The sequence below is a fragment of the Heterodontus francisci genome, chromosome 4, assembly GCF_036365525.1.
Source record: "Heterodontus francisci isolate sHetFra1 chromosome 4, sHetFra1.hap1, whole genome shotgun sequence".
In the NCBI taxonomy this organism is placed as follows: domain Eukaryota; kingdom Metazoa; phylum Chordata; class Chondrichthyes; order Heterodontiformes; family Heterodontidae; genus Heterodontus; species Heterodontus francisci.
Genome location: NC_090374.1, coordinates 11,675,050 through 11,696,662, shown reverse-complemented (window position 1 = coordinate 11,696,662; position 21,613 = coordinate 11,675,050). Strand labels below are relative to the sequence as shown.

Sequence of the window (21,613 nt, the reverse complement as noted above, 5' to 3'; positions counted from 1 at the left end):
GCTGGAATACTGCCTCCAGGAAGAGGCATTGTCCTAGACCAACTCATCTGCAGGAAGTGTCACCGGCTCCAGAAGCTTGAACTCCATGTTTCGGAACTCGAACAGCGGCTGGAATCACTGTTGTACATCCGCGAGGCACAGGACTATGTGGATACCATGTTTAGGGAGGTGGTCACACCACAGAGCATGCAGGCAGATAAGGAATGAGTGACCGCTAGGCAGTGTAAGAGTACCAGGTAGGTAGTGCAGGAGTCCCTTGATATCTCACTCGCTAATCGGGCCTTCATTTTGGATGCTGGTGAGGGTGATGGTTCCTCAGAGGAGTGTTGTCAGGGTCAAGTTTGTGGCACCACAGGTGGCTCAGCTGCACAAGATGGGAGGAGGAGGAGTGGAAGAGCAGTAATGATATGGGATTCAATAGTTAGGGGAACAGGCAGGCATTTCTGTGGAGTAAATGTGGCTCCAGGGTGGTGTGTTGCCTTCCTGGTACCAGGGTCAAGGATGTCACGGAGAGGCTGCAGGACATTCTGCTGGAGGAGGGTGAACAGCCAGAGGTCATGATCCACATTGGTACCAGTGACATAGGTAAAAAGGGGGATGAGGTCCTGAAAGCGGATTTTAGGGAGTTAGGAAGGAGATTAAAAAGCAGGACCTCAAGCAGTAATGCTCCCAGTCCCACGTGCAAGTGAGCATTGGAATAGGAAAGTTGAGCGATGGAATACATAGCTGGAGAACTGGTGTTGGAGGGAGGACATCAGATTTCTGAGATATTGGGACCAGTTCTGGGGCAGGTGGGACCTGTACAAGATGGACGGGTTGCATCTTAGCTGAATGGGATGAATATCCTCGCAGGGAGCTTTGGAGGTTCTGTTGGGGAGGGTTTAAAATAAATTGTCAAGGGGGTGGGTACCTGAGAGGGGGCTCAAGTTGCAGGGACGCAAAACTGGTAACCTGTCAGGGGTGTGGGAACCAGGAGCAAATATTAGAGAGGAATACCAAGGTGCACAAAATACTGAAAGAGATAGATAGCACTAGAGTAGAGAATAGTAAGTTATTAGGTGGGGGCAGAATAAGGGAGAAAGTAATAAAGTCTGAATCAGGGTTAATGTGCATGTATGTGAATGCATGTAGTGTGGTTAATAAGACTGGTGAGGTGCAGTTTGCCATGTGGAAATATGATGGTGAAAGAGGAGGTACGTCAGACACTAGAGGCGTTTAAAATTGATAAGGAGGATGTATTAGATGGGCTGTCAGTAATTAAAGTGGATAAAGCACGAAGGCCGGATGAGATGCATCCAAGGATACTGAGGGAATTGAGGGTGGAAATCGCAGTAGCATTGGCCATAATTTATCAATCTTCCTTAGATTCAGGGGTGGTACCAGAGGACTGGAGAATTGCATACGCAACTACAGACCAGTCAGTTTAACTTTGGTGGTGGGAAAACTTCTGGAAAAAATAATTGGCTACAAAATCACTGGTCACATAGACAAATGCAAGTTACTTAAGGAAAGCCATCATGGATTTCTTAAGGGAAAATCATGTTTAACTAACTTGCTGAAGTTTTTTGAGGTGGTGACAGAGAGGATTGATGACGGCAATGCTGTTGATGTGGTGTACATGGACTTTCAAAAGGCATTTGATAGAGTGCCAAACAACGGACTTGTGAGCAAACATGTAGCTCATGGAATAAAAAGGATGGTAGCAGCATGGATACGAAATTGGCTGAGTGACGAGAAACAAAAAGTAGTCGTTAATGGATGTTTTGCGGGCTGGAGGAAGGTTTGTAGTGGAGTTCCCCAGGAATCAGTGTTGGGACCCTTGCTTTTCCTGGTATGTATTAATGACCTAGACCTTGGTGTACAGGGCACAATTTCAAAGTTTGCAAATGATACGAAACTTGGAAGCATTGTGGTCTGTGAGGCGGATAGTGTCGAACTTCAAAAAGACATAGACAAGTTGGTGGCATGGACAGACAGGTGGCAGATGAAGTTCAATGCAGAGCAATGTGAAGTGATTAATTTTGGTAGGAAGAACATGGAGAGACAATATGGAATAAAAGGTACAATTCTAAAGAGGGTGCAGGAGCAGGGGCACCTAGGTGTATATGTGCATAAGTCATTGAAGGTAGCAGGACAGGTTGAGAGAGCGGTTAATAAAGCATACTGTATCCTGGGCTTTATTAATAGGGGCATAGAGTACAAGAGCAAGGAAGTTATTTGAACTTGTATAAGACACGAGCTTGGTCTCAGCTGGAGTATTGCGTCAAATTCTTGGCGCCGCACTTGAGCAACGATGTGAAGACATTGGAGAGAGTACAGAAAAGATTCAGGAGAATGGTTCCAGGTATGAGGAATTTCAGTTATGAAGATAGATTGGAGAAGTTAGGACTGCTTTCTTTGGAGAAGAGAAGGCTGAGAGAAGATTTGATAGAGGTATTCAAAATCATGAGTGGCCTGGATAGGGTTGATGGAGAGAAACTGTTCCCACTCGTGATTGGATCGAGAACGAGCGGGCACAGATTTGAAGTATTTGGTTAGAGAAGCAAAAGTGACATGAGGAAAAACCTTTTCACGCTGCGTGTGGTTAAGGACTGGAATGCGCTGCCTGAGAAAGTGGTGGAAGCAGGTTCAATTCAAACATTCAAAAGGGAATTAGACCGTTATATGAAAAGGAAGAATGTGCAGGGTTACAGGGAGAAGCAGAGGAATGGAACTGAGGGAATCGCTCTTTAAGAGAGCCGGTGTGGACATGATGGGCTGAATGGCCGCCTTCTGCGCTGTAACAATTCTGTGATTCTGTGAATGAGTCAAACTCCCAAGCAGCTTTCGATGCATACAATGGCACTGATGTCTGAGAGTTTCCTTTGATGGGGTTTAATGGAGTAACAAGCCACAGGAGTGAAGTTGAGTACCTGTCAGATAAATGTTGAATTGGGCTCCGACCATACTTCTCCTCCAATGTCTATTTTAAATGTATAATTGGACTTCTATGTGTTGTCTTTACTTCAGTTTGGTGCTGTAAATGAGAATGCTGACAGCTATCTCCTTGTCATTAATCCATTAAGCCAACATAGACAGATTAGTGGTTTTGATACTGCTGCTGCAGGATGTAGCAGATTGTAAATGGGGACATGATTAAATGATCAATTTTACAAATTGGATTATATCTCTTTTGTACAGTTGCAATCGATGTACAAATCGGATAGCACCTGATTTGAAAGATAAGTGAATTTTGATGGGATGGCATAAATGGTAACCTCTATGTGCAACAGGATAGATACATTTGAGGAAAATATGAACAGAAGTCAACCATTTATCCTTTCTGGCATGTACCGCTATTCAATTCGATCATGTCTGATTTGTATCTAACTCCCTTTACTTGGCTTGGTTCAATGTTCTTTAATACCCTTATCTAACAATGATATATCTATCCAGCTCAATTTTGAAATTTTCAATTGACCCCCAGTCTCAACAGCTTTTGGGGGAGAGTTTTCTAGATTTTCACTACCCTTTGTGTCAAGAAGTTTGTAATCTAATGTTTATCAAGTATCTACAACCTGGTTCAAACTGTTTTACAATGTGGAATAATCTATTTCTACTTCATACCAATCTACAATATATTACAAAATCTTGTCTGCAGCACTTTCTGTCATCTTTTTCCCTTTTATAAATGTGGACATAAACATTTATAATGGAAATATACAAATGAGGATAAAATATATGACTTCAAATTGAGGACTCAGTTATATTTGTGGTGCCCCTTTTCAGTTAGCTCTGCCCTCTAAGCCAACTTCACATGAAGACTACACTTGGTCTTGACGATCAGCATGTTTGCATGAAAAAGGTGTGACACAATGTGAATAGTTTGTCCGGTAATAATGAAAATGGTGTAACTATTTGTCAAAAAAGACTTGTTGCTCCCCAGTGGTTTATTGCATAACACCGAACATAGCAATAACTTAAAGAGAACAGACTGTCCCTGCTCCAATTCCCGATCACATGTGGGAGGCAACAATTGGCCTTAGTGCTTCTAGGTTAGGGGAATAAACATCAGCCAGTGTTCTTATTCTTAATTTCTGTCCAGTGTCTCCTGGGAATTCATTGTAGTTAATATTGGTTAAGGACAGGATTGGGCTCAACTGTGATGCTACAGTTGTTTTACCCACTGACACTCAGTGTTTAGGCTGACAAGAATGGGGACTTGGGAAAGGTACAGTCAGATTGCATAACCTCTGGTGCTGAAACCCCAGTGACAGTCAGCACTATCAGGGGAGGAGGGAGAAAATTGAGAGGGAGGGATGGGAATGGTGCAACTTGTGTATCAGATTTTGTGGTAAAAATATTTGACTGAACTAGGGTAATTTACCTTTTCGGTAGTATCCTTATGTATCGAGTCGCAGCCCTCCTACTGAGAGTACTATATCCCTGTATAATGTCCAAACCCCCATCTCTCCACTCCTCAGTCTGCTCCACTGGAGCTCCGAGGCTCAGAGAAACCAATGTTAAGACTTTTGTCCACACTTTCAGGCTCCTTAATTGCCTTGCCCTCCTCAGCCACATGTTCCAGGCAGCACCCTATACTAATCTATTTTCTATTCCCTCATTCTCTCTCTGCTTCACTACCGTTAACCATTTTTCAGCCACTATCTATGTTTAGTTTAGTTTAGAGATACAGCACTGAAATAGGCCCTTTGGCCCACCGAGTCTGTGCCGACCATCAACCACCCATTTATACTAATCCTACACTAATCCCATATTCCTACCACATCCCCACCTGTCCCTATATTTCCCTACCACCTACCTACACTAGGGGCAATTTATAATGGCCAATTTACCTATCAACCTGCAAGTCTTTTGGACTGTGGGAGGAAACCGGAGCACCCGGAGAAAACCCACGCAGACACAGGGAGAACTTGCAAACTCCACACAGGCAGTACCCAGAATTGAACCCGGGTCGCTGGAGCTGTGAGGCTGCGGTGCTAACCACTGCGCCTTGGCAACTGCTTTCCTACTTTGAAAAGGTTCCTAAAGAACCATGTTTTCACCTCTTCCTGTTTGAACAAGTCCAGTTTCTCTTGTCTGAGAGCAAAGAAGGTTGAGAAGAAATTTAATAGAGGTGTTGAGATTTCTGAAGGGGTTTGATAGAGTGAAAAAGGAGTAACTTTTTCCACTGGCAGGAGTGTCCATAATCAAAGGGCAGGGGTTTCAGATAATTGGTAGAAGAACACTTAGAGATGTTCCACTTGTGGATGAGACCAAAACTGGAGGTCATAAATATAAGATCATAAGTAATTTTCCCAGCGAGTGGTTAGTAAGTGGAATGTAGTGAATAACACAGGTGCTTTTAATGGGAAGCTAGATAAGCACATGAAGGAGAAAGGAATTGAAGAGTAAGCTAGCAAGTTTAGATGAAGAGGGTGGAAGCAGGTCTTTGAGTAACTTAAACATGGGCATAGACGATTTGGTCCAATGGCCTGTTGCTGTGCTGTAGATTCTGTGACTCTGTTAGCCAGAGGGGAGTTGAGAATTTTTTAAACGTATTAAATTATGATCTGGAATGCGCTGTCTGAAAGGATAGTGGTAGAAGATTCAATAGTAACTTTTAAAAGGGAATTGAATTTGAAAAGGAAATATTTCTAGGACAATGGGAAGGGGTGAGAGAAAGTTGTATAGCTCTTTTAAAGAGCTGGCAAAGGCATGATGGGCCGAATGGCTTTCTGAGCTGTATGATTCTATTCCATGATACCTCTTCCCTTTTCGAGCAGGGGTATAGTACAAAATCGTTGAGTAGTATATTGACTTTAACACATAAAAAAAACTTTGAACATTGTCTAAGGAATCAACTTAATTATTTATTTAGTTATTTTGAAATGTTTGAAATAATCTGCTTTCGGTTTCTTCCACGACAATAATTCAGCGCGTTTTAAATGTAATTCCCTCTTTAGTGCCTTCCCTCAGTTTTCAAAGCATAACGAAATTAAGGCTTTGTAGAGCTGCAGTTTGATTGCAAAAAGACATATGCCAATTTTATTTTTAATAATATATTAAAATATATTTTTAATTGGTTCAACTGAATTGAATAAATGTTGCAACTTCTTGCTTCCAGTTCTCATCTGTTCGAACTTGCGGGCGGGGCGGGAGCGGGGGAAGGGTAGCTTAAAAATCCAGCTCATGACTTGGTCTGTGCTCCGTTTGTTGAGATGAACAGAATCTCTCCGCAACGGAACAGAGAAATAAAGCGTGTACAGCGTCGTAGCTGAAGATCTTTTAAATAGGAATGATCATCCTAAGAATTGGTTCTTAAACCCTGGGAACTAGAGGGTTTGTATTGCGAAGAATACGCGCGTGGAATCACGGTGAATGAAGGTTTGTACTCCCGGAATTGAAGGTTTTATGTGCCTGTATCCCATTACCGAGGTGTCTTGTCCTCTGGTGCATCCACCCACGGCTGCTGCGTTAGCCGCAAGTTCTGCACTTGTTGCCTTGCTAGCTGTTAAGTCACCGTACCAGCTCGGTGGTTTTCTTATTTTCTGCATAATTCGCACAGCATTTGCTTTCAAAATGAGAGGCACCGTCAGTCAGGCTGCCGCGATATTGTAATCTTATCAGTTTCCGTGGCGGGACATTTCGTGCTTTGAAGTTATTTTTCCGAGGTGTCTTGGAGAAGTAGCAAGATTAACAAGAACAAGAGTGTCTTCATTGGCCAAAATAAACACATCTGTGACAATTAGTTTGTTTTGAAACATTTCCTATCGTGAAAGCGGTTGTGTTCTCATCGCAATTTCGCGTTTAGGATTTGTCGCTTGTTAGAAGGAACGCCGGGGTGTAAATAGGTGAAGTTAAACAAGACAACTGTTGGTTATGATTTATTATTTTAAAGGGCCGTTGCAATATTTGGAGACTTTTGTGTTGGGAAGTTAAGCACTCGTACATGAACGAAGCTATGCGCCCACAGTTCGGAGAATCTGCTAAACAGAGTAGCGATGGGAATTTGTTGCAAAGGGGGAAGGGAGTGCTACGTATTTTGAACCATGGGGCAACAGTAAATATATTGCTTACTGTTAATATGATTGGTTAAAGAACTGCAGGTACCAGGTGGAAAAACTAATGCAACAGTGGTTAGAATTTGGAATGCACTGCCTGATCGGGTCGCAGATTCAATGGTAGCTTTCAAAAGAAATTTGGTTAAATACTTGGAGAAAAAAATTCAAGGATATGGGGAAAGAACCAGGGCATGGGACTGACTGGATTGCTCTTCATAAGGGCTGGCACGCCCTTCAGTCCTGTACTATTCTGTGATGTAAACAATCAGAGTAATAAATTGGATTTAAAGGGATAACATTTAAATTAAGTAGAATATACCAACTTTAAAGAGCGACAAAGTACATTAGATAAAAAATCTGGTATATATAAATAATTGAAAATAAATTGGAGTAAGGAAATACTCAATGAAAACATACCATAAATAGTTAGACCTTAAGTAAAATGATGGGACAGTTGAGACCCATTGCCTGCAATTTATATGCTATGTGGGAACTTGGGACACTTTGTGTCCTGGATAATCATGTGTGCAGAAAGTGCTTCTAGTTGCTCAAACTCTGTTTCTGCGGCTGAGAATTTCCTGGAGCATACATTCCTACTGTTAGAATGTTCAGGAGGAATAGTAAATCGGTGGGCATCTGGCAACGTAGGAAGTGGCAGGCATTGCAGGAATTCTTAGTGTGGCACTTTAAAACCATTTTCTGTGCTGAATAGCAGTGAGGTTGATGCCACCTTGGAACTACCTTTCTGGCAACATGGGGAAAATAAGTGCAGACGGTGGACCGGCGCAGTGCAGTGATGCAGTGGCCATAGGGGACATGATGGGACAGATGAGTGCTTCTGAAACCGCCGATATGAGTCCCACATTATGCGTAACCTCCCTGGTGCCTGGGCAAAGGACATCATTGAGAGAGTGCTGAACGTTTTGAGGGGAGAAGGGGAACTGCCAGAAGTCATGGTCCGTGTGGGAGCCAATGACATAGGAAGTAAAAAGGGTTGAGGTTCTGCTGTCAAAATTTCAGGACTTTGGGAGGAAATTAAAGAGCAGGACTTTAAAGATAGTAATCTCTGATCACTCTCAGTGCCACACATATGTGATTGTAGGAATAGTAAGAGAAGACAGATTAAGGCATGGCTGCGCAGATTCTTTAGGCATTGTACGCTTCTGTGGCGGAGGGAACCTGTGAGAGTCTGCACCTCAACAGAGCTGGGATGAACGTTTTTGCACAAGGTAGTTGGGGTGGAGGGGGGGCGGGGGGGGGGGGGTTGGTGGGGAAAGAGCGACAGTATTAATCAAATAAACTATTATAGCACTGGAGAGGAATGATGTAGAATCTAGTTGGGTAGAATTAAGGAGCAACAGAGGAGCTGTTGTACTACTGGGTGTATAATATAGGCCACCAAATAGTGGGAAGGAGGTAGAGAGGAACACACTTATAGGCAAATTGCTGAAATATGCAGGAACTGCACACCGGTGATAATGGGAACTTCAATTATCCGAACATAAACTGCGATAGTGCCAGTGTGAAAGGCAAAGGGGGGGAGGATTTCCTGAAATGTGCACAAGAAATGGGGAGGCGGTGGCGTACTGGTATTGTCACTGGACTAGTAACCCAGAGACCCAGGTATTGCTCTGGGGACATGGGTTCGAATCCCACCACAGCAGAAGGTGGAATTTGAATTCAATTAATAAATCTGAAATTAAAAAGCTAATCTAATGATGGCCATGAAACCATTGTCAATTGTTGTAAAAAAACCCATCTGGTTCACTAATGTCCTTTAGGGAAGGAAATCTGCTGTCCTTACCTGGTCTGGCCTACATGTGATCCACAGCCAGATCCACAGCAATGTGGTTGACTCTTACATGCCCTCGAAATGGCCTAGCAAGCCACTCAGTTCAAGGGCAATTAGGGATGGGCAATAAATGCTGGCCTGGCCTGCGACGCCCACATCCCATGAAAGAATAATTTAAAAAAAAACTTTTGATCAGTGTGTTTCCAGCCCAATGAGGAAGTAAGCAGTTTTAAGATTTAGTTCTAAGGGAATGAAGTGGGGCAATGGAACATGTTTCAGTGAGTTTAGAATAGTTATGGAAAAGGACAAGGTACAATTGAGTGTAAAAATTATTAACTTGAGGAGAGATAACGTCAGTGAGTTGAAGAAGGGCTTTCGAGGTTGATTGAAAATTGGTCGGGAAAATAGAAATGCAACATATTATTTAGAGAGAAATTGCAGAACTCGGATGCAGGGGGATCTGGGTGTCCTAGTACACAACAGAAAAAGTTAGTATGCAGGTACAGCAAGTGATTAAGAAGGCAAATGTAATGTTGTCATTTATTGCAAGGGGAATGGAATATGAAAGTAGAGATGTTTTGCTGCTGTTGTACAGGGCATTGGTGAGACCACATCTAGACTATTGTGTACAGTTTCGGTCTCCTTAGTTAAGAAAAGATATAAATGCATTAGAAGCAATTTAGAGAAGGTTCACTTGACTGATTTCTGGGATGAGAGGTGATCTTATTGAAACATATAAGATCCTGAGAGGACTTGACAGGGTGGAAGTTGGAAAAAATGTCTCCCTTTGTGGGAGAGACTAAAACTGGGGGACACAGTTTAAAAATAAGAGATCTCCCATTTAAGACAGATGAGGAGAAATTTTTTCTCTGAGTTTCGTGTGTCTGTGGAACTCTCTTTCCACCCCCCCCCCTCCCCCCCACCACACATTGTTTTTAAGGCAGAGGTATACAGATTCTTGACAAACAGGGGAGTCAGAGGGTATCGGGGGTAGGTAGGAAAGTGGAGTTTTGTGCACAAACAGATCAGTAATGATCTTGTGGCATGGTGGATGGACCGAACGGCCCACTTCTGCTCCTAGTTCGTATGAAAGCAAAAATTGGTAGGCAAAACAGTCCTAGAGTCGTAGAGTTCTTCAGCATAGAAACAGGCCCTTCGGCCCATCATGTCTGTGCCAGCCATCAAGCACCTAACTACTTGAATCCCATTTTCCAGCAGTTGGCCCATAGCCTTGTATGCTATGGCATTTCAAGTGCTCATCTAAATGCTTCTTAAATGTTGTGAGGGTTCCTGCCTCTACCACCCCTTCAGGCAGTGCGTTCCAGATTCCAATCATTCTCTGAGTGAAAAATGTTTTCCTCAAATCCACTCTAAACCTCCTGCCCCTTACCTTAAATCTATGCCCCGTGGTTATTGACCCCTCTGCTAAGGGAAAAAGTTTCACCCTGTCTAACCTATCAATGCCCCTCATATTTTTGTACACCTCAATCAGATCCCCCCTCAGCCTTTTCTGCTCTAAGGAAAACAATCCCAGCCTTTCTAGTCTCCTTTCATAGCTGAAATGCTCCAGCCCAGGCAACGTCCTGGTGAATCTCCTGTGCACCCTCTCCAGTGCAATCATATCCTTCCTATAGTGTGGTGCCCAAAACTGTGCACAGTACCCCAGCTGTGGCCGAACTAGCGTTTTATACAGCTCCGTCATAACCTCCCTGCTCTTATATTCTATGCCTCGGCTAATAAAGGCAAGTATCCCATGTGCCTTCCTAACCACCTTATCTACCTGTGCTGCTGCCTTCAGTGATCTGTGGAGAAATACACCAAGGTGCCTCTGACCCTCTGTACTTCCTAGGGTTCTACCATCCATTGTTTATTCCCTTGCCTTGTTAGTCCTCCCAAAATGCATCACCTCACACTTCTCAGGATTAAATTCCATTTGCCACTGCTCTGCCCATGTTACCAGCCCACCTCAATCGTCCTGTAATCTAAGGCTTTCCTCCTCACTATTTACGACACCACCAATTTTCGTGGCATCTGCGAACTTGCTGAACATACCTCCTATATTCACGTCTAAATCATTAATGTACACTACAAAGCCCCTGGGAAGGATGGCATTACCCCTGAAATAATCAAGAATGCCAAGCCTGCTATACTGTCAGCACTTCATGAACTGCTTTGCCTGTGCTGGGATGAGGGAGCAGTACCACAGGACATGCGCGATGACAATATCATCCCCCTCTATAAGAATAAGGGTGACCGCAGTGACTGCAACAACTACCGTGGAATCTCCCTGCTCAGCATAGTGGGGAAAGTCTTTGTTCGAGTTGTTTTAAACAGACTGCAGAAGCTGGCTGAGCCTGTCTACCCTGAGGCACAGCGTGGCTTCCGAGCAGAGAGATCCACCATTGACATGCTGTTCTCCCTTTGCCACGAACAACAGATGCCCCTCTACGTTGCTTTCATAGATCTCACCAAAGCCTTTGATCTTGTTAGCAGACGTAGTCTATTCAGACTACTAGCAAAGATCGGATGTCTACCAAAACTACTAAGAATCATCACCTCATTCCATGACAATATGAAAGGCACAATTCAGCATAGCAGTGCCTCATCAGACCCCTTTCCTATCCTGAGTGGCATGAAACAGGACTGTGTTCTCGCACCTACACTGTTTGGGATCATCTTCTCACTGCTGCTCTCACATGCGTTCAAGTCTTCCGAAGAAGGAATTTTCCTCCACATAAGATCAGATGGCAGGTTGTTCAACCTTGCCCGTCTAAGAGCGAAGACCAAAGTACAGAAGGTCCTCATCGGGGAACTCCTCTTTGCTGACGATGCTGCATTAACATCCCACACTGCAGAGTCTCTGCAGAGACTCATCGACAGGATTGCAGTTGCCTGCAATAAATTTGGCCTAACCATCAACCTCAAGAAAACGAACATCATGGGACAGGATGTCAGAAATACTCCATCCATCAATATCGGCGACCACGCTCTGGAAGTGGTTCAGGAGTTCACCTACCTAGGCTCAACTATCACCAGTAATCTGTCTCTTGATGCAGAAATCAACAAGCGCATGGGAAAGGCGTCTGCTGCTATGTCCAGACTGGCCAAGAGGTTGTGGGAAAATGGCGCACTGACATGGAACACAAAAGTCCGAGTGTATCAAGCCTGTGTCCTCAGTACCTTGCTTTACGGCAGCGAGGCCTGGACAACGTATGTCATCAAGAGCGACGTCTCAATTTATTCCATCCTCGCTGCCTCCGGAGAATCCTTGGCATCAGGTGGCAGGACCGTATCTCTAACACAGAAGTCCTCAAGGCGGCCAACATCCCCAGCATATATACCCTACTGAGCCAGGGGCGCTTGAGATGGCTTGACCATGTGAGCTGCATGGAAGATGGCAGGATCCCCAAGGACAAACTGTACAGCGAGCTTGTCACTGGTATTGGACCCGCCGGCCGTCCATGTCTCCGCTTTAAAGACGTCTGCAAACGTGACATGAAGTCCATTGACCACAAGTCGTGGGAGTCAGTTTGCCGGCGATCGCCAGAGCTGGCGGACATCCATAAAGGTGGGGCCAAAGAGTGGCGAGTCAAAGAGACTTAGCAGTTGGCAGGAAAAAAGACAGAAGTGTAGGGAGAGAGCCAACTGCGTAATAGCCCCGACAATCAATTTTATCTGCAGCACCTGTGGAAAAGCCTGTCACTCTAGAATTGGCCTTTATAGCCACTCCAGGCGCTGCTTCACAAACCACTGACCACCTCTCGGCACTTACCCATTGTCTCTTGAGACAAGGAGGCCAAAACAGAAGAACACTACAAACAGCAAGGGTCCCAGCACCGATCCCTGTGGTACACCACTGTTCACAGGCTTCCAATCTTAAAAACAACCCTCGACCATCACCCTCTGCTTCCTGCCACTCAGCCAATTTTGGATCCAATTTGCCAAATTGCCCTGCATCCCATGGGTTCTTACCATCTTAAGGTCCCGCATGGGACATTGGTTATCAAAAGCCTTAATGAAGTCCATGTTGACTACATCAACTGCTTTACCCTCATCTAATCTAGTCACCTCCTTGAAAAATTCAATCAAGTTAGTTAAACACGAACCCCCCCCCCCCGACAAAGCCATGCTGACTATCCCTGGTTAATCCCTGCCTCTCCAACTGGAGATTAATCCTGTCCCTCAGAATTTTTTCCAACAGTTTCCCTACTGCTGATGTTAGACTCACCGGCCTGTAATTACCTGGTTTATCCCTGCTACCCTTCTTCAATAATGGTACCACATTCGCTGACCTCCAATCCTCTGGTGCCTCTCCTGTGGCCAGAGAGGATTTGAAAATTTATGTCGGAGTCCCTGCTATCTCCTCCCTTGCCTCACATAACAGCCTGGGATATATCTACTTTGAAGCCCGCTACAACAGCTAATACTTCCTCCCTTTCGATGCTGATATGTTCAAGTATATCACAGTCCCCCTCCATGATCTCTACACCTACATCGTCCTTCTCCATAGTGAACACAGATGAAAAGTAATCATTTAAAACCTCACCTATGTCCTCCGGCTCCACACACACATTACCACTTTGGTCCCAAATGGGCCATACTCTTTCCTTGGTTATCCTCTTGCCCTTAATATACTTATAAAACGCCTTCGGATTTTCCTTTATCTTGCCCGCCAGTGTTTTTTCATGTCCCCTCTTCGCTCTCCTAATTACTTTTTTTAAGAACCCATGGGATGCAGGGCAGTTTGGCAAATTGGATCCAAAATTGGCTGAGTGGCAGGAAGCAGAGGGTGATGGTCGAGGGTTGTTTTTAAGATTGGAAGCCTGTGAACAGTGGTGTACCACAGGGATCGGTGCTGGGACCCTTGCTGTTTGTAGTGTTCTTCTGTTTTGGCCTCCTTGTCTCAAGAGACAATGGGTAAGTGCCGAGAGGTGGTCAGTGGTTTGTGAAGCAGCGCCTGGAATGGCTATAAAGGCCAATTCTAGAGTGACACACTTTTCCACTTACACTTTCTATACTTCTATAGTGCCTTCGCTGTTTTCAGCACTCTGAATCTGCCATAAGCCTCCTTTTCTTTCCTTCTCCCATCCTCTGTGTCCCTTGACATCTAGGGTTCCCTGGACTTTGTTGGTCCTACCCTTCACCTTAACGGGAACATGTTGGCTCTGAACTCTCTCTATTTCCTATTTGAATGACTCCCACTGGTTTGATGTAGACTTTAGTCCACTTTAGTCATATCCTGTTTTATCATATTGAATTCGGCCTTCTCCCAATGCAGTACCTTTATTTCTGGTCCATTTTTGTCCGTTTCCATTACTACCTTAAATCTTAGAGTTATGGTCACTATCCCCGAAATGCTCCCCCACTGATACTTCTACCACTTGTCTGGCTTCATTCCCTAGGATTAGGTCCAGTACTGCCCCTTCTCTTGCAGGCCTTTCTATGTGCTGTCTCAAAAAGCGCTCCTGTATGCATTTTAAGAATTCTGCCCCCTTTAAGCCTTTTGCACTAAGACTATCCCAGATGATATCGGGGAAGTTGAAATCCCCTATTATTATTACCCTATATATCTTTACACCTCTGAGATTTGCCTACATATCTGCTCCTCTATCTCTCCCTGATTGTTTGGAGGCCTGTAGTACACTCCCAGCCAAGTGATTGCCCCCTTTTTGTTTTTAAGTTTTACCCATATGGCCTCATTTGAAGAACCTTCTAAGATATCATCCCTCCTTACTGCAGTAATTGACTCCTTGATCAACAATGCACTGCCACCTCCTCTTTTACCCTGTCCCCTGTCGCGCCTGTAGATTCTATACACTGGAATATTGAGCTGCCAGTCCTGCCCCTCCCTCAACCATGTCTCTGTGATAGCAATAATAACATATTGCCTTGTGTTAATCAATGCCCTCAATTTATCTGCCTTACTAGTAAGACTGCTTGCATTAAAGTAGATGCAATCCAGCCTTGCCTTTTTCACTTGTGCCTTAACAGGTCTGTATTTGCTCTGCCTTCCAGACTGAGTCAGTTTCTCTCCTATATTTGACTGTGTATCACCCCCGACTGTACGACCAGTCTGTATCCCATCCTGCTGCCAAATTAGTTTAAACCCCTCCCCCCGTCCCCCCCCACCCCAGCAGCACGAGTAAACCTTCCAGCAAGTGAGAGGCCTTCAAACAGGAGATGGTGCCAATACAGAAAAGACATAATCCTATGATGGGAAAAGGAAGGGCATCCAAAGCAAGAGCTCTCTAGATGGCTGAAGATCTATATGAACATAGGAATTAGGAGCAGGAGTAGACCATTCAGCCCCTCGAGCCTGCTACGCCATTTGTTAAGATCATGGCTGATCTGATTGTGGCCTCCACTCTACTGTCCTGTCTACTCCCTATACCCTTTGACTCCCTTGTCAATCAAGAATCTATCTAACTTGGCCTTAAAAATATTTAATGACACTGCCTCCACTGCTCTCTGGGGAAGAGAATTCCACAGCCTAATGACCCTCAGAGAAAACATTTCTCCTTATTTCTTTCAAACGGGAGAACTCTTTGTTTTAAACTATGTCCCCTGGTTCTAGTGTCTCTCCGGAGGGGAATCATCCTCTCAGCATCCACCCTCAAGATCTTATATGTTTCAATAAGATCACCCCTCATTCTTGTAAACTCCAGTCGATACAGGCTCAACCTGTCCAACTTTTCCTCATAACATAACCCTCTCATCCCAGTAATCAGTCAAATGAACCTTCTTTGAACTGCTTGTAATGCAGTTGTATCTTTTCTTAAATAAGGAGACCAAAACTGTACATAATACTTCAGATGCGGTCTCACCATTGCCCTGTAGAACTGTCGCAAAACTCCGTACTTTAATATTCCATTCCCCTTGCAATAAATTGTTTTCCTTCCTAATCACTTGCTGTACCTGCATTCTAACATTTTGCACTTCATGTACCAGGACACCCGGATCCTTCTGTACTGCAGAGTTCTGCAATTTCTCTCCATTTAGATAACATACTGCTTTTCTATTCTTCCTACCAAAGGGCAGTTTATTTATTTTTTATTTAGAGATACAGCACTGAAACAGGCCCTTCGGCCCACCGAGTCTGTGCCAACCAACAACCACCCATATATACTAACCCTACAGTAATCCCATATTCCCTACCACCTACCTACACTAGGGGCAATTTACAATGGCCAATTTACCTATCACCTGCAAGTCTTTGGCTGTGGGAGGAAACCGGAGCACCCGACGAAAACCCACGCGGTCACGGGGAGAACTTGCAAACTCAGCACAGGCAGTACCCAGAATTGAACCCGGGTCTCTGGAGCAGTGAGGCTGCGGTGCTCACCACTGCGCCACTGTGCTGCAAGTTCACATTTTTCCACATTATACTGCATCTGCCAATTTTTTTCACACTCACTTAACCTATCTAAATCCATTGGCAGATTCCTTATATCTTCCTCACAACTAACCCTCCTACCTATCTGTCATCAGCAAACTTGGCAATGATACATTCAGTCCCTTCATCCAAATCATTGATATAGATTGTAAATAGTTGAGACCCCAGCACTGATTTCTGTGGCATTCCGCTAGTTACAGTTTACCAACTCAGAAATGACCCAATTATCCCTAATCTCTGCTTCCTGTTAGTTAACCAATCCTGTATCCATGCTAATATGTTACCCTCGACACCATGACCTCATAGATTAAAATGAGATAGCAAAAGAAGGCTTATGACAATTATAAGGTTGATACAATAGGGAAGCAAACTGAATGTAGAAAGTACAGAGGACATTTTAAGTGATTAAGTATGGGCTAATGAGTCAGCAGGGATTATTTAAAGGCCAGTTATGTTTGACTAACTTGAGTTCTTTGATGAAGTAACAGAGAGGGCTGATGAGGGTTGTGCGGTTGATGTTTCTGGTCATTCAATGAAGTATCTCCCCATCCCTCCCCCCTTTCTAATTTTCTCTTTTACTGGGGAGGTTCTGACTCTTTTTGTCTCCATTCTTAGTTGGTCCAAATTGTGCTGCTCCAACTCTTACCCCAGTTGAGATCAGCTCAATCATTTAACAGGCTGTCCTGACAACCAGGGAAAGCTGCACCTTAAAGTTTCTGCAGGGGGAAAAGGCACCTGATCCATTTGGGAGACCTGCTGAGATATATTTTGATAGAGGTGTCACTGGGCAATTCTTAGTTCATAAATTATTGATTTTCATTGTACTTTTTCCAAGCATAATGACAAACTGGGACATTGTTGATTTGATCGCAATTACGGGATAGCTTGCTTCTAGCTTTCTGTGTTCCCCTTCCGTCAGAGAAGAAAGTAACACAAAGCAAATAGATTCCAAGTTAGATGCAAAAATCAACCAGGCGATGCACAGTGCATGCAGGTGGACATTGGGTATGGTCATTATTGGGCTGTAATATGATTCCCCCACAGTTAAATAGCCCACCCACTTTTGCTATTCTGGTAGGCACTTGAAGAATGGCTCCATTCGTGAGGGACCATGCAGCTGTAGTCCAGCATGAGTCAGCACCAATGTTCCCTGTTATCTGCATGTATGGCCATCCAGTAACGTGGAAGGTTTTGCGCAGGCCGCTTACAAGCTGTCCTATTAAGATACCGTATGTATGCGCAAAAAACTTAAAGCTATCAGCAACTGATCAGCCCTATCAAGTAAATTTGACGTAGCGTGAATTTGTGTTCAGAATTATCTGACCCTGTGGATTATTTCAATTTCGACTTTGATCCTGTTATAAAATTCAGTGTCAATATATTGTATAAAAGCAAGAATTTTTTCAGTGAGATAACACAGTGAGCGGATCCATTCCATGTGGTGTGACAGATAAGATGACCTTTCACATGCTTGCATAAATGCAACTAGTCACTCTGCTACAAATTGTTCATCCCAGATCAACCATGTGTTCCTTCAGTGCCAGCTGAAGCACACTGTTACCAACAGTTGCATAAGTTTAATGTTCCAAAATTCCCTCGTTTCTGGAAAGGTGCCAGTGGATGGGAAAACCACAAATGTAACATTCAAGAAAGGAGGGAGGCAGAAAGCAGGAAACTATAGGCCAGTTAGCCTAATATCTGTCATTGACAAAATGCTGGAATCCATTATTATGGAAGTAATAGTAAGACATTTAAAAGTCATAATAAAAGGAGTAAAAAATTGTATAGAGCCTTGGTGAGACCGCACCTGGAGTACAGTTTTGGTCTCCTTTCCTAAGGAAGGATATACTTGCGCCACAGAGGGAGTGCAACGAAGGTTTACTAGACTGATTCCTGGGGTGGCGGGATTATCCTCTGAGGAAAGATTGATGAGACTGGGCCGATGTTCTTCAGAGTTAAGAATAAGAGGTGATCTCATTGAAGCATGCAAAATTCTTACAGGGCTTGACAAAGTTGATGCAGGAAGGATGTTTTCCTTAGCTGGGGGGATGTCCAGAACTAGGGGACACAGTCACTGAATAAGTAGGCCATTTAGGACTGAGATGAGGAGGAATTTCTTCGGAGGGTGGTGAACCTGTGGAATTCTCTATCCCAGAGGGCTACGGAGACTCAGTCATTGACCATGTTCACGACAGAGATCAATAGATTTCTAGATATCAAGGGATATGAACATACGAATTCGGAGCATAAGCAGGCCATTCGGTCCCTCTAGCCTGACCTGCCATTCAAGAAGACCATGGCTGATCTGTTTGTGTCTCGAATTCCATACTCCCAAGTACCCCTGATAATCCTTGATTCCCTTGCCTAACAAGAATCTATCTACCTCTGCCTTAAAAATATTCAATGTCCCCGCTTCCATCACCTTCTGAGGCAGAGAGTTCCAAAGTCGCACAACCCTCTGAAAGAAAAAAATTCTCTCCTCAACTCTGTCCTAAAAGGGCGACCCTAATTTTAAAACCGTGCCCCTTAGTTCTGGACTTGCCCACAAGAGGAAACATCGTTTGCCTATCCACCTTGTCAAGACCGTTCAGGATCTTATATACTTCAATCAAATCTCCCTTCATTCTTCTAAACTCCAGTGAAAACAAACCCAGTCTGTCCAACCTTTCTTCATAAGACAACCCCCTCATTCCAGGTCTCAATCTAGTAAACCTCCTCTGGACTGCCTCCAATGCATTTACATCCTTCCTTAAATAAGGAGACCAAAACTGCACACAGTATTTGAGATGTGGTCTCACCAATGCCCTGTATAACTGAATCATAGCATCCTTACTTTTATTTTCAATTCCTCTTGTAATAAAGAATAGCATTCCATTATCCTTCTTTATTACTTACTATACCTGCATGCTAACATTTTGTGACTCATGCGCTAGAACACCTAGATCTCTCTGCACCTCGGAATTCTGCAGTTGTTCTCCATTTAAGTAATACTCTACTTTTTTATTCTTCCTGCTTAAGTGGACAAACTTCACATTTTCCTACATTATCCTTGATCTGCCAGCTTTTTGCCCACTCACTCAACCTATCTATCAGTCTGCAACCTCCTCATGCCCTCTTCAAAACATACTTTTCTACCTACCTGTGTCTTCTGCAAACCTAGCGACCATGCCATCGCTCCCCTCATCTCAGTCATTGATATAAATTGTAAAAGGTTGAGGCCCCAGAACAGACCCCTGCGGGACTCCATTCATCACATCCTGCCAATCAGAAAAGGGTCCATTTATGCATACTCTGCTTCCAGCCAGCCAATCTTCTATCCATGCTATTATGTTACCCCACACCATGAGCTCCTACTTTGCACAATAACCTTTTCTGTGGCACCTTGTCAGATGCCTTCTGGAAATTAAAGTGCAATACGTCAACGGGCTCACCTTTATCTACGGCACATGTTACTCCTTCAAAGAAGTCCAATAAATTGGTTAAACATGATTTCCCTTTCACAAAGCCATGCTGATTAGTCCCGATAACCGTGAGTTTTTCTAAGTGCCCTGCTATAGCCTCCTTAATGATCGATTCTGACACCTTCCCCATGGCAGACATCAAGCTAACTGGCCTATAGTTACCTGTTTTCTGCCTGCCCCCCTTCTTGAATAGATGAGTTATATTTGCTATTTTCCAGTCTGATGGAACTTTTCCAGAATCTAGCAAATTTTGAAAGATTAACACCAACGCATCTACAACCTCATTAGCCCCCTCTTGTGAGACCCTAGGATGAAGCACATCGGGAACTGGTCAGCCCGCAACTCCATCAGTTTGGTCAGTATCGCTTCCCTAGTGATTGTAATTTCGCCAAGTTCCTCTCTTCCTTCCACCTCCTGATTTACAGCTATTACTGGAATGTTTTTTTGTATCATCTATAGTGAAGCAGAAGCAAAATATTTGTTCGTTTTATCTGCCATTTCCTTATTATCTACTATTAATTCCCGATAGAGGAATAACACTCACTTTACTTAATCTTGTCCTTTTTAAGTACCTGTCGAAACTCTTGCTATCTGTTTTTACATTTCTAGCTCGCTTCCTCTCATACCCTAATTTTTTTCTCCTTATTAAACTTTTAGTCATTCTCTGCCATTCTTTATATTCTGACCAATCATCTGACCTGCCATTCATTATTGTGCAATTCTATACTTTTTTCCTTAAGTTTGATGCTTTCCTTAACAACTTTAGTTAACCACAGATGGTGGGTCCTCCCCTTAGAATTTTTCTTTTTAGTAGGAGTATACTTATTCTGAAATATCCCCTTGAATGTCTGCCACTGCTTCTCTATTGATCTGTCTCCTAGCCTAGTAATCCAGTTCACTTCAGCTAGCTCAGCTTTCATGCCCACATATTTGCCTTTATTTAAGTTTAAAATACTAGTCTTAGACCCACTGTTCCCTCTTTCAAACTGGATGTAAAATTTAATCATATTGCGGTCGCTGCTATCTAGAGGTGTCTTTACTCTGAGGGCATTAATTAATCCTGTCACATTACACAAAAACCAAGTTTAATATAACCTGCTGTCTGGTTGGTTCCAGAACATGTTGCTGTAAGAAACTATCTTGAAAGCATTCTCTGAACTCCTCATTCAGGGTAGTATTACCAGTATGATATTTCCAGTTTATATGTAGATTCAAATCACCCATGATTATGGTCATCCCTTTATCACAAGCACCCAATATTTCTTGTTGCATACTTCCTGCATTGTGGTTATTGTTAGGGGGCCTGTAGACCACTCCCACTAGTGAATTCTTTTCCCCTCATATTCCTCATCTCCACCCAAACCAATTCTACATTCTGATCTAAAAACAAGAAATGCTGGAACCACTCAGATCTGGCAGCATCTGTGGAAAGTGAAGCAGAGTTAACGTTTCGGGTCACTGACCCGAAATGTTAACTCTACTTCTCTTTCCACAGTTGCTGCCAGACATGCTGAGTTGTTCCAGCATTTCTTGTTTTTATTTCAGATTTCCAGCATCCGCAGTATTTTGCTTTTATCTACATTCTGATTTCCTGAACCAAGGTCATCTCTAACCATTGCACCAATGCCAACCTTGATTAACAGTGCGACCTTTCCACCTTTACCTAGCTTCCTATTCTTATTGAATGTCATATACCACTCAATATTCAGGACCTGATCCTTGTTATCGTGCAGTCACGTCTCCGTAATGGCTATCAGACCATATTTCTTTACTTCAATGTGCGCAATTGGTTTGCCTACTTTGTTATGTATGCCTCATGCATTCAGATACAGAGCTTTTAGTTTTGTTTTTTTTGTTATCTTTGTAACATGTTGTCTCAACTGTTGGTGTGACCTTAGGTTTTTTCTCTCTGTTCCTTCCTGCC

The 21,613-nt window shown here is 43.5% G+C and overlaps 1 protein-coding gene across 4 annotated transcripts in view; it reads left to right on the top strand.

Annotated features, from left to right (window-relative positions):
* The window catches only part of LOC137368889 (leukemia inhibitory factor receptor-like), a 292,925-nt gene that overhangs the window by 128,107 nt on the left and 143,205 nt on the right, over positions 1-21,613 (top strand). The window contains exon 1 of one of the 4 annotated variants that reach the window (XM_068029139.1): positions 6,187-6,366. The exons of the other annotated variants lie outside the window; for them this stretch is intronic. The gene's annotated coding sequence lies outside the window, so the exon portion shown is untranslated. Of the gene's footprint in view, positions 1-6,186; positions 6,367-21,613 lie in introns of those variants that run through there. 4 annotated transcript variants of the gene reach the window in all.